The following is a 13,983-nucleotide window of genomic DNA, read 5'->3' as shown; positions in this document are numbered from 1 at the left end:
TTGGAAACTGCCCCATGTTAGTTCTGAGAGACACTTTACCCCTTCTTATGTCATCTGAGCCTCAGGAAAACCTTGTGCTAGAGGCAGTTTCCCTTTTAGAGATGTAGAAGCCGAAGCTCAGGGCAGTGAGCTAAACTCCTAAGATCCGGGCAGTCAGCCCTGATGTGGGGAATCCCAGGCTGTCTTACACCAAAGCCTGCACGCTTCTTGCTTCTCCGCGCCAGAGGTGGGGGTGCTCTGAGGCTCAGACACCTACTGGAACCATCGCACCCCTACTGCCCCAGGTGTGCCTTTGCCCCAGCCCCACCCCCCAACTGCCTGTCCCCCCCGACCTGTGTTTGCGCCCTAGCCCTCTTCTGATCCTCCCTGCTCCCGTGTTCTGCAGCCGGGCTCGGTGCACACTGTCCGTAAAGGACCAGACCGTGCGACCATTCAGGGCTTTGCAGGCTAGATGAATGCCATCATAGCCCCTAAAAGCAGGCGATGTCGTAACAAAGGAGCCACAGACATGTGAACAGATGAGCGTGGCTCAGTAAAATGATTTCATGAGTTTGCCCATCCCTGTTCTAAAAGAAAACTGGGGCTGTGTATTCGAGCAGGTGTTCATTTGTTTGCTCTGTCTGGGAGGGAACATGTGTCTGCGTGAGAAGGCCCGTAGAAGAGCCTCTGTGGGTCTGACCTCTGACAACCTCACTTCTGAGAAGAGAGGAGAGTACCTAGTCCTCAAGCACGGTTCGCTTACGCATGCGTGCATTCATTCATTCATTCATTCACCGAGTGTCTTTGGAGCCCATGCAGGGGGCTGACACATGCTGGGACTTGGCAAGACAGGCAGGCGAGCTCTTGCCCTTGCAGGACTTGGAACTCAGTTGAACCTGGGGCTCCCTACGCGGTGAGAGATGGCTGGGTATAACACGACTAGGTTGGGAGCCAGGGAAGACTTCCCATAGAAAGAAGTGACCTCTGAGCCACGACCTGAAGTAGGACAAGGAATTACCCAGGTGACGCGGGGACAAGGCAGGATGTGGTCAACACAGGGAAAGGGACCTCTGGTGACAGGCCTTTAAAGGTTGTTTGTAGGGAATATGTGCATGGCTGAAATGACTCTTTTAGTGGGGAGTGGATTCTCTCAGACAACAGAAACATCTGATTTTCCCATGGAGGTGGGGACCTGGCTGCTTGCTGGTTCTGTTTCATGATCCAAATGGCCCAGTCTCTGTCCTGCGAGAAGGAGGGTGTGAAGCTGATGTTTTGTGTTCGCTGGTGAATTGACACAGATGTGGACAAAACTATGTTTTGTGAAACAAGACGGTGTTTCTTCAGTTTTACTACTGAGCAGGGCCGTTCCCATCCTTCAAAAAAATCCAGATCATAAACTCCGGTGAAGAGAATGTTATTTTAGAGACAAATGCTTAGAACTTAACATCCGTAATGTACTCTTCGTTTAAAATATAAAGCAATTTACTGTCTTTAAAAAAAAAAAAAAAAGAAAAATCATACCTAGTCATTCCTTGTTCCTGGGGCCCAAAAGACTCATTTGAGCTTTTTAAGGAAAATACAAGACATGGCAACTATACCAGTAAGTTAACTGGATATTTGACTCCAATACTAATTTTGTTTTTATTTTTGAGTATGCTTCCCAGAGCTGGTAAAGTCTTAGGAGTGTCTGTGCTATTGCTTTGATTCAGCTGCAAATACAGGAGCTGTTGGGTCATATTGCTTACCGACCGCATGTGGATAAGCTCTTTCCCCAATTGGGCTCTCTTGGCTGGACAATGGAAGCCAAGCGCCCCAGGCAGGGGCTTACTGCAGGCTCGGGGACGCTGACAAAGATGATAGTGTCTGAGATCGTGGTGACAGCACAGCACAAATGAAGCTAATACACCGCCTACACCCTTGTACCTGGGTCCCGGTCTCCCTGCTTGCGATGCGCCATTCCCTGGAAGGATGCTCTTGGTCAAGTGTCCCCCGGGCTGCTGGCTGTTCCCATCGCCCCTGAGCCTTGAAATACACACTCTGGGATCAGAAGAGGCTGAGGGCTTTGGGCTCCCAGCCCAGAGCACTGTCTCTGGGGAAGCTGAGCTTTACCGGTGAGAACTGAGAACGACTGAACAGAAGATCCTGGGGCATCTCGGTGCTGAATTTCCAAACAATCGCACATCCAGCAACTTTCCTGAAAGTCATTGCAACGGGGCCATTTCCAAAGGGAGGATGGAAGAAGGTGGGCATTGAGGTGGGGGTGGCGCCCGCTGGTGTGGGGGCGAAGGTGGCCAGGAAACGGCCTGCCGTCCAGAATGACAGGAAGCCCAGAGAAGGGACTCAGGGTCCTGTCATGAAGAGGAGGAAATCTCACCTTGAAGGGGCCGAATCCTGGCCTGGGCGGGGGTGGACCCTGATCAGAGCGCCGTGTTGACTGTGGTTCTGTGGGCACGCCTGGGTTTTTTGGGTTTCCTGAGCGGAAAAGCATCTTGTGCTCAAAATCATGCAACCGCTGACCCATCTCGGAGGCAGGAAGGAAGGGGCCCCTCATGCTCCAGGTGTTTATTTCCTCCCCGGCCATAGGTTTCTAGGGTTCAAGAGCTTTTGGTTCATGCTTTATTTACCAAACTTCATACAGAAGCCCAGCCAGGCACATACCCACCATCAGGATGGCAAGAGGTATGATTTCTGGTTCCACTTAGTCGCTGCCTGGACAGCTTTGCTGAGAAAGTCCCTAGACCACCTCTGGCCCCACAGGGAAGAGGCTGTGATCAATTACGATGACCACCATGGGCGTGCCACAGGCTTAGAATCTCTACAACTTAGTGGGCTTTTCCCTGCTCCCTGGCCCAGAACATGCGTGCGGTGTTCTGTGTACCAATAAATGTCTGTTGAATTCAATTTAATCCACCTAGAACTTCTTTCCTTTTGAGTGGCAGGCAGAATCCACACTCCTTTTGATGGCCCAGCAGGTATAAAAGGACAATTGCCTTTTGAGCTCTCTGGGGGAAATCTGGAAAGCAGGAGGTGGGCAGGGGGAGGTAAATGTTTTCATTCATTCAACCACTGTTTGTTTAGTCTCTGCTGTGGGCTGGCCAGCATGCTGTGTGCTGGAGATGCATGGTGTGTCCTGAACCTGTGGACACAAATGACATCCTCCCTACATCCTGTGTGGACACACTCCATCTCTGCTGAGGTAGAAGTTTGCCAAAATGCCTCCCTATTCAGGGGAGCAGAAAAATCCTGCTACAGGTCATAAGTTGGCTTCCTGGGTAGCTGAGGGGTTGGGTGAGGAAATCCTCAGCAAGAGGCCATCTGGTCCAGCCCTTCTCAGAAATCTTTCCCATAGGCTGCTGGTCCCGACAGGGGGCCCTTCTTCTCCCCACTGTGCTTCAAGCCTCTCGGTTCCCGCTGGGGTTGCTGTCAACTTCAGTTGACTTTGGTAAACTGCAGTAAACTCTTCTCTTCGTGCCTCTGCACCCTGGTAGAAGACTTGAAGCACTTGTCAAAATTAGCTGGTGGCCCCTGGTTCCTGCTAAATTCTGGTAGTTTCAGAAAAAGCAGATAAAGAAGGCGGAAGGTCTTCTGGCTTGAAATCTACCAACTTGTTCCCTCTCCCAGCCCCTCCCGGAGCCCATTGGGCAGGTCTGGTTTCACGGGTCCCAACACGTGCAATCGCCAGATAAGAATTTTCAGAGAACCTGACCAGCAAGAGTTTAGTTACTATTTGGGTAAGTCATGATGTATGCTTCTTTGTGATTGGTTCCTAAGAACTCAGAAGTGCCCACTTCGTGCACTTTTAAATGGGTAAATAAATGGTTTGAAATCACAGAGAAAGGTAATATTGCCAGTCACATAGATCTTTCAAAAAAATATTTAAATTCAGTTTAGTTAACATATACTATATTGTTAGTTTCAGGGGTAGATTTTAGTGATTCATCAGTTGCATACAACACCCAGTGCTCCTTCCATCACGTGCCCTTCTTAGTGCCTATCACCCAGCAACCCTATCTCCCCCACCCATCTCCCCCCAGCAACCCTCAGTTTGTTTCCCAGAGTTCAGTGTCTCTTATGGTTTGTCTTCCCCTCTCTTTTCATCTTATTTTTTTCTCCTTCCCTTCCCCTATGTTCATCTGTTTTGTTTCTGAAATTCCACGTATCTCAACTTTTTCCACAGAGCTGGCACAAATAATCCTAAAATTTGTGTGGGGGGGCACCTGGGTGGCTCAGTCAGTTAAGCCTCTGTCTTTGGCTCAGGTCATGATCTCAGGGTCCTGGGATCGAGCCCCGCATCGGGCTCTCTGCTCAGCGGGGAGCCTGCTTCTCCCTCTCTCTCTGCCTACCTCTCTGCCTACTTGTGATCTCTTTCCTTCTGTCAAATAAATAAATAAAAAATCTAAAAGAAAAAAAAATCTTAAAATCTGTATGGAACCCAAGAAGACTCTGAATAGCCAGAGCTGGTGGCATCACAATTCCGGACTTCAAGCTCCATGACAGAGCCGTCATCAGCAAGACGGTATGGCACTGGCACAAAAACAGACACATAGATCAATGGAACAGAGTAGAGACCCCGGTCACCTAGATCTTTGAAAACTGTCATATAAATAAAAGCAGGAGCTTTTTAAAATTAATTAATTTATTTTTATTTATTTCTTTTCAGCATAACAGAATTCATTGTTTTTGCACCACACCCAGTGTTCCATGGAATCCGTGCCCTCCTTAATACCCACCACCTGGCTCCCCCAACCTCCCACCCCCTGCCCCTTCAAAACCCTCAGGTTGTTTTCAGAGTCCATAGTCTCTCATGGTTCACCTCCCCTTCCCATTTCCCTCAACTCCCTTCTTCTCTCCATCTCCCTATGTCCTCCATGTTATTTGTTATGCTCCACAAATAAGTGAAACCATATGATAATTGACTCTCTCTGCTTGACTTATTTCACTCAGCATAATCTCTTCCAGTCCCGTCCATGTTGCTACAAAAGTTGGGTACTCATCCTTTCTGATGGAGGCATAATACTCCATAGTATATATGGACCACATCTTCCTTATCCATTCGTCCGTTGAAGGGCATCTTGGTTCTTTCCACAGTTTGGCGACCATGGCCACTGCTGCTATAAACATTGGGGTACAGATGGCCCTTCTTTTCACTGCCTCTGTATCTTTGGGGTAAATACCCAGTAGTGCAATTGCAGGGTCATAGGGAAGCTCTATTTTTAATTTCTTGAGGAATCTCCACACTGTTCTCCAAAGTGGCTTTTGTTTCCTTTGCCTTTGGAGAAGAGAGAAGAACCACATGATCCTCTCAATTGATGCAGAAAAAGCATTTGACAAAATCCAGCATCCGTTCCTGATTAAAACACTTCAAAGTATAGGGATAGAGGGAACATTCCTGAACTTCATAAAATCTATCTATGAAAGACCCACAGCAAATATCATCCTCAATGGGAAAAAGCTCACAGCCTTCCTGTTGAGATCAGGAACACGACAGGGATGCCCACTCTCACCACTCATGTTCAACATAGTATTAGAAGTCCTAGCAACAGCAATCAGACAACAAAGAGAAATAAAAGGTATCCAAATTGGCAATGAAGAAGTCAAACTCTCTCTCTTTGCAGATGACATGATTCTTTATATGGAAAACCCGAAAGACTCCACCCCCAAACGACTAGAACTCATACAGCAATTCAGTAACATGGCAGGATACAAAGTCAACGTATAGAAATCAGCGGCTTTTTTATACACTAACAATGAAAATACAGAACGGGAAATTAGAGAATCGATTCCATTTACTATAGCACCAAGAACCATAAGATACCTGGGAATAAACCTAACCAAAGAGGTAAAGGATCTGTACTCGAGGAACTACAGAACACTCATGAAAGAAATTGAAGAAGACACAAAAAGATGGAAGACCATTCCATGCTCTTGGATCAGAAGAAAAAACATTGTTAAAATGTCTATACTGCCTAGAGCAATCTATACTTTTAATGCCATTCCGATCCAAATTCCACCGGTAGTTTTCAAAGAGCTGGAGCAAATAATCCTAAAATTTGTATGGAATCAGAAGAGACCCCAAATTGCTAAGGAAATGTTGAAAAACAAAAATTAAACTGGCAGCATCACGTTACCTGATTTCAAGCTTTACTACAAAGCTGTGATCACCAAGACAGCATGGTACTGGCATAAAAACAGACACACAGACCAGTGGAACAGAGTAGAGAGCCCAGACATGGACCCTCAACTCTATGGTCAAATAATCTTCGACAAAGTAGGAAAAAATATCCAGTGGAAAAAAGACAGTCTCTTCAATAAATGGTGCTGTGAAAACTGGACAGCTATATGTAGAAGAATGAAACTCGACCATTCTCTTACACCGTACACAAAAACAAACTTGAAATGGATAAAAGACCTCAACGTGAGACAGGAATCCATCAGAATCCTAGAGGAGAACATAGGCAGTAACCTTTTCGCTATCAGCCACAGCAAGCAGGAGATTTTTGTTTTGTTTTGCCTTTTATGCTTTGAAAAAGGAAATAAGCTAAATGTTTCCCTGGTGAAACGCACTTTCCAATCTGTTCATACACATACACATCCTTGTGTGTGTGAGAGGCCATCCCCACGCATACCGATGGGCAGGTCCGTGCCGGAACGGAACATACTCTCTTCTTGTGTTGTGGTTTCTGATCTTCTGCCACAGTTGGTTTGTAGAGATCTGAATATCCCCTACATGTGGCTTGGAAATATACAACCATCAGGGGCTACTTCTCATGACATGTTTTTGTCTGCCCAGAATGCCCCTCCATCACACCAGGTGTAGGTCATGAATACACTTAGTTGCAGGTTCCTAGGGACCCAAAAGCTTCCCCAGGTGTGTATCCCTACTCTGTATTTCTGAAGGCAGCATGGGTGGCAGAAAGAGCCTAGCCTTTGAAGTTACAGGGATCCAGACATGAGTGATGAACCTTGTGACTTTGGGCAGAGAATTGATCTCTGGATCCTGGGCTTTCTGATTAGTAAAAGCAGTGGGTTTGAAGCTGCCTGCTTCACCAGATTGTGGTTAGGATAAAATGAGACGACATGCATAAAATAAAAAATGCTACCTACCTGGCCCGTGGGAGATGCTTAGCCTTTTTCCTTCTGTAACCAATGGGAGGATTTCAACCAGTGTAGAGGAAGGATAAGCCTTAGCGGTCATGGTCCAACCCCTGCTTGGGCTACTCTGTTTCTCTCAGCAAACTGCCCTGAGCACCAGCACCAAGTCCCAGCCAGCCACAGGCCCTCTGGGAAGGGTTATAAGACCCAACTGAATTGAACCCCTGGTTTTGTGGCCCAGGCTGGACCAGATGTGGGGACTAAAAAGGAACTTACTTCCATAGGAAGAAGCCCATTTCATTGTCAGGCATGTTGTGTACTTGGCAATTACTTCAGAGAGATTAGACAAGAGCCACCCCAAATAGTCGAAAAGAGGAGACTTAAGGGATGAAGGCAGCTCTGTAGAACGTGGTGCAGTCAGTATACTAGTCAGTATATAGTCAGTATACTAGATAGACACGCAAGCTTCCCATTCCGCTTATGGACAGTTGCTGAAGATACCACCCAGGCTGGGTGTCATTCAAAATGTCCCTGAACCCTTTCAACTATTCACAGACCTTCTATCCAACTCCAGAGCTGCATATCCAACCATAGTCTTGACATCTCCACTTCAAAATTTAACAGGCATCTCAGACAACACATTCTAAAACTGGACTCCTGGTCCTCACACCCCAAATCTCTTTCTGTAGGGGGAGAAAAAGCTTGCCAGGGATGGGATGAGTGGGTCAGGGTGACTGTCTTTTGCGGGAGGTGAGGGGGGGTGGGAATGACCCACAGAACCACTGCCGATGTCTGGAGTTGGTTCCTGGGATCAGGGAGAAGACAGGACCCATTCACAGACCTCCTTCCCAGGTTGCTACGTGTTGCCCACAGCATCATTTGAAGGTGCAAACTGAGGTCATGGAATGTATTTTCCTTTTTTCCTGGATGATATTAACGGCACGACCACGATCAAAGCCACAGTCACAACCGCATCATGTTACTTCTGGGAAAAGCTAAACAGACTCATGTGAATAGGAGCACACGTATTTCTAGAGATCTAATCTCAGCAGCCTCCAATCCCAACCGCTTATGTGACTGGGCATTAAGTCTGATCTGTGATGATTTTGGGTTGCTATCTGACAGGGTTACTGGAAACCTCGTCATTCTATGTGGGAGAAAAAAGAAGAAATGGCACTTTGATGTTGTCTCAGAAAGTACGGGTAGGATTTCCCCCTGTGAGAATGCATGTAGTTAGTTACTCAGAGCCCTGTTTTATTTAGCCCAGGAGTGTCACAGAGACAATCACATGTGCCACCAGAAAGTTATGAGGTTTGGGTTCTAATTTTGGTTCATCTTTGAAAGAGCTGTGGGATCTTACGAAAATCATTTAGCCTCCCTAAGTCCCGACTTCCCCACACATAAGAAGGGTAGACAGAACGCTATCTAAGATTTTTTTTTTTCAGCTCGGTCATTTGCGATCTTAACCTAACCACAAAACTCACAGATCTGTCGGACCTTCGTCTTTACATTTGTCCCCTTCCTTTAGAGCCCAGAGGAGATTCTACTCATGGGACTCACCGTCTTCTCCTAGGCCAGTACTTTCTCAATGGACCTGAGGTCACTGGCTCCCTGGGTGGTCCTTCTAAAAGGTACAACACATGTTTTTTTTCTTTTATTTAAGAATTTTCATTGAGAACTCATCACTTTTTCTCTTGACGACAGGTTGCATTTTTCTGTCTCTTTACACGTTTTGTACTTTTTTGGTTGTGGGTCAGACTTGGTGAGTAATACTTTGTAGGGAGCCTGAATTTTCTCCTCTTCCTTTAAAGGGCAGTAAGTTTTGTTCTCCAAGTGGAAGGACACGTTGAACCCCCTGCCTGAATTTATGTTTGGCAGGGGTTCTGCTGCCCGGCTCGCCCCTCTGAGGCTTTGCCTCTGGTGCGCTTTCTCTCTCCATCTGTCTTTTTGCAGGTCTCACAATCTCAGTCAGTTTTCTCATGGATAATCTAAGAAACAAAAACAAAGGCTCCATAGTTTATTCACCTCGTTGTGACTATCTCTGGTAGAAAGAGTGACCATGGCAAAAAGTACAGTTGGTAAAGTTATTTTGCAACCCCAAAATTGAGGAAACAGGGAGAGATCCTAGACCATATTAATTTATGTAAAACTGGACCAAGGAAAGTCAACTTTGATAGGAATAAAGACGTACACCCTCATAGCGGCAAAAGCTTAAGCACAAGAGGATGTGAACAAAATAAAGAGATCAATGGATAAAGTCTTTGCTGTGCCAAGCAAAAGAAAAAAAAGAAGAGATGGCAAAAATAATTCTGGTAACATAGAAGTAAGGAAAAATCTGAAACAATTTACAGATTTTACGTATTTTATTTTTAGAGAGAGGGGAGAAAGGGAGCGCTTAAGCAGGTGGAGGGGCAGAGACAGAGAAAGAGGAAAATCTTCAGCAGACTCCAAGCTCAGCGTGGAGTCTGATGTGGGGCTCGATCTCACGACCCTAAGATCACAACTCAAGCCAACATCAAGAGTTGGACCCAACCCACTGAGCCACCGGGTGCCCTGAAAAAATTTCATTTCATTAACAAAAATTCATTAGTGTTTATGTAATTTTGATTAAAAATATTTCTAGTGAAAACATTGAGATAAAAGTACAGCATAGGGAATGTAGTCAATATTATAGTAATAAAGTCGTGTGGTGACAGATGGGGACTATACTCACCACAGTGAACACTGAGTAATGTACAGAATTGTCACATCACCGTATTGTGTGCATGGAATTAATATAACATTGTACACAAGTTATACTTTGATATAAACAAATAAATTTAAAAAACATCCTCCAGATGAGAATGATGGGTTCGAAATGCCCTGTGCACCACGGTGCTTTTCAACATCTCCATGTCTTTGTACAAGGTCATCGTTGATCTGGAAAATACCCTTCTGAGTTGGCCACCTGACCATCTCTTCCTTGACCCCTGGCCCAGCCCAAGTGTTAATGTCCTTGGTGAACCCCTCCCTACTACGCTAGACATAGCTGGGTCCTCCCTTTTTGTGTTCCCACCATCCTCTGTCCATCCCTATCTGTAGCTTCACTGTGTTGGGTTAAATGCATATGTGCCTGGAGACTGTGAGCCCTTGAAGGCAGGTGCTCTTCCATATGCCTTGAAAAAATTGGTTCTGCACCCCAGTACCCAGGAGAATTTTGTTTCAACACATGTATGAGTCGGTTCTTATGAAACCCAGTCTGGGCCCCAAAAGGGAAAGCAGAGGAGGTACCGGGGTGATCGAGGCGCAGTCCCTACCATCATGGAGGGCGCTGTCCTGCAAGTAGATGGCTAACGGCCATAGGAGAGCCACAGCAAGAGGCCACGAGGAACACTGTCTGGGGGAGCAGGAACACAGACCCAGCTGAGAAAATTTACGATGTCTTTCCTAAAATTACAGTGGGTCTTACCTTCTCATGGTAACACGTGGATCTTAAAAAAAATGGAAAAATTCATTAAAAAAAAAAGAAAAGATGAAGAAAGTTGCCCATGTTTCTATCACATAATGTAGCTCTTTTAATTTTTTCAGGCTTTTCTTTCTGTTTAAGGTTGGGGGCTTTAAAAATTTTTTTTTAAAAATTTTGAAATCATTCTAAATTCACGGGAGTTTGAAAAATAGAACGGAGAGCTGCCGTGTTCTCCTTGACCAGTTTCCCCCAATGCTGATGTCATCCATAAATGTTGTCTAATAGCAAAACCAGGAAACTGACATTGGTACCACCCACTGATCTTACTCAGATCTCATCAGTTTTACATGTTACGGATATTTTGTGAACATGGGGGTTCTAATAAGCTTGTATGAGCGATATATATATATATATATTTATAAATATCTATTTAAGATTTTATTTATTTATTTGAGAGAGAGAGGACACACGTGGGGTCGGGGGGAGAGGCAGAGGGAGAAGCAGGCTCCCTGCTGGGCAAGAAGCCCGACTCGGGGCTCGATCCTCGGACCCCGGCATCATGACCTGAGCCGAAGGCATATGCTTAACTGACTGAGCCACCCAGGTGCTCTGTGTGGTCTCTACTTCTCCAGTTTACTTTATCTTATGGTGTTGCACTGTCTGTGTGACCATCATTTCTAATGACTGGGTGATGAACATCGCCCCCAACCCTGTTGGTACTTTGCGAAATTCTTCCACTGTTAAAGTTTTCATTGCTTCAGTTTCACTGTTAGGAACAACACTGTTCTATGTATTTCATATGCTTTTCATTATTTTATATACATTTCTATATTTTATATTCTTTTCCCGAAGTTGATTGGAGAGGGGGAAATAGTGGGTAGTAGACAGTTTGATAGGAGTACGGAATACTTTGTTCTTGAGAGGGGATAGTTATGCACATATTTTGGGGCAAGATCTGATCAAGTAGAGAAGGAGCAGTTGAAGACACAGAAGGAGGGTGTGAGGACTGGACAAAGTATGGGAGAAGGTGGGTGTGTGGTAGGTTCATTTCCTCAATGATCCCAATTCTTTACCCACCTGACCCCCCATATCTAAGCCTTTTCCATGCAACTTTGGAGTGCTTGCCGGAATGCACGGTACTTCCCTACTCCGTGTTGTGTACTTCGGCTGTAGAATAGGGCAGAAGTCACGGTAGGCCTTGAGTATGTCACTGAGGTTTTCTGTTCTGAACAGTTTGTACCCAGGATAGAGGCCAAGGGAAGGAAAGGAAAGAGGGCTCAGCTCTAGATAAGGCCAGGCTTTCCAGAAAGAGCTGCATGGGAGTGGATGCCGGGCTTTGCCAAAACCATTTCTCCTCTGCTTCAGACGCTGGGTGGGCAGAGGATGATGGCATCTCAGATGAATGCTGACTTCATATACGGAATTCAACTCATAGAGGTTTCTATCTCAGCTGTCAGAGCTAAGAAGTCATAAGGAAAGAGAAGTTCAACTTTTGTTTGGGGAAGCACAGATGGGCGACTCTGAAGACCAGGATTGCCATGTACAGTTACATAGGCTGTGCCCTGCACAAGAAGTCCTGCCCAGCACAGTGTGAAATGCACACAAGTATAGTGAAGCATGTATTCAAATAGAGGAACACACCCTGCCTGGCCTTCTTTTAAACTCAAGAACATATCTGCAAGGTCAAAGTACAGGCTTATACTTTGGGCACCAAAAACACCAGAGTTTCAGTAATAAGAATGATGAGGGAAAGAGCACCAGAATTAAATATAGAATATCCTCAGCATCAAAAAACCAAGCTTTGTCTTTGCTGAGGTTATTGAGATGTGATAATAAACTGATTTTTCCCCTCAGAGAGAAAGCTGGTTTAATTTTGGTTAGTTTGGTGCCACCGAGGGCTGCATGTTCCCAGGGAAAGTGATGAGAGGAAGTAAAAAGAAAGGGGATTCTCCTTAAAGAAGCGTTTCCCTGCTTTGTAGAGTGGAGTCATTCTTCAAGCCCATATTCGGGCAAGGATTCCATTACAATCTCTGAGGTCTGCACGACAGAGGAAATCACACAAGGAGAAAGTTCTGGGCCAGACGTGGGGTGGGCAGGTCTTCCTCTAGTTTGTGTGAGTCAGAGTCTTGGGACTGGAAGGATCTGAGGGCTCATCCAGACAACCCTTTCCTTTAACAAATGAGAAAGGAAGCCCAGAGAGGGAAAGGGAATAGCCCAAGGTCACACAGCTCAGAAACAGCACAGCTGGAATGGAAAACCAGAGATTTGTATTTCGCTCCCTTGGTTCTTTGCCTTGCCATCAAACCCCAGGAGCAGGGTGGCTAGTTGTTACAATACTGGGCCGGGGAGGGGCTTGAAATCAGTGTCCAGACTAAGTCCCCAACTTGAGAAAACCTCTGGTATGAACAGCCTTCACCCGGGCCCTCACCATGGCACTGCTGCTGTCTGCAAGCTGCCTGATCAGGTAGTACCTTGCACGTTCTGTGTGCTTCTCGGGGCTTCCCGACTGGAGTGAGCTCCTGGGACTGTCAGAAGTTGGTCACACCCCTGCTTGTGTGCTTCCCAGGTCTGTGCCCACGGTTAGGATTCAGGAACTGCTCCAGATGCAGAATTGCATGTAGACATCTCCTAACAGCAGCCAAGCAGTGGCTTTGGATACATTTTTGGATCAGGACCAACTGGGTTTAAGCTTCCGGAATATCCTCAGAAATGCTGTTTTTCCGACAGGGACAGAGACCGAGGGAGCCATGGGGGCGCTATAGGGAGGTGCAGATCATGACCCCCAGACACTTGGGCAGCAGGCCCCAACACACACTCCCCAGCACGGGCTCCGGGGGTCCCAGCCATGCCCCATCTCTAGCTGGCTGTGCAGCTTTGGACGGTTCCCTCCCCTCTCTGGGCCCTGGGCTCCCCACCTGGACATTAGGGGATGGACTGAATGGTCGCAGTGTCCCCTCCCAGCTGGGCCTTCCTTCCAGCTGCCATACATGTGCAGACTCAGAGCAACCAGGCAGAGGAGAGCAGTTTCCAGACACTTCCTCTTGCTCCGCCCTGCCCCTGCACCCGGTTCCCCTCTGCACATTTTCTATTTGCTTCTGTCTGGAAACAGGGCTGGTTTGGCTCTGTTTCCCAGCCTTCCCTAGGAAATTGTCTTTGCCTGAAGCACACTGGTGCAAGGGTGCCTGGCTGCCTCTCGACCCTTGGCTATGGCCTCCTGAAGGCACAGAGCAGCTGGGGTAAAGGGGGAGACTTCCTGTCACAATCCTGGGCAGCTGACAGGCAGCAGGGAAGGGCAGGGGCTGGCTCTGTCCCCATGGTCACAGGGTTATGACCTTCTCTTCCATAGTTGTCCTCCTCCCCCGTCCCGGGGCAGCGGGGAGGAAGCCCTGAATGCTGTTGCCAAAGCAGAAAGGGAGGAGGGACAGTAGGGACGGTCCCAGGGAGGGAAGAGTTGCTCCTCAAGCGTG

The sequence above is a fragment of the Martes martes genome (assembly GCF_963455335.1).
Source record: "Martes martes genome assembly, chromosome: 4".
Lineage (NCBI taxonomy): Eukaryota > Metazoa > Chordata > Mammalia > Carnivora > Mustelidae > Martes > Martes martes.
This window is presented reverse-complemented; position numbering follows the sequence as displayed.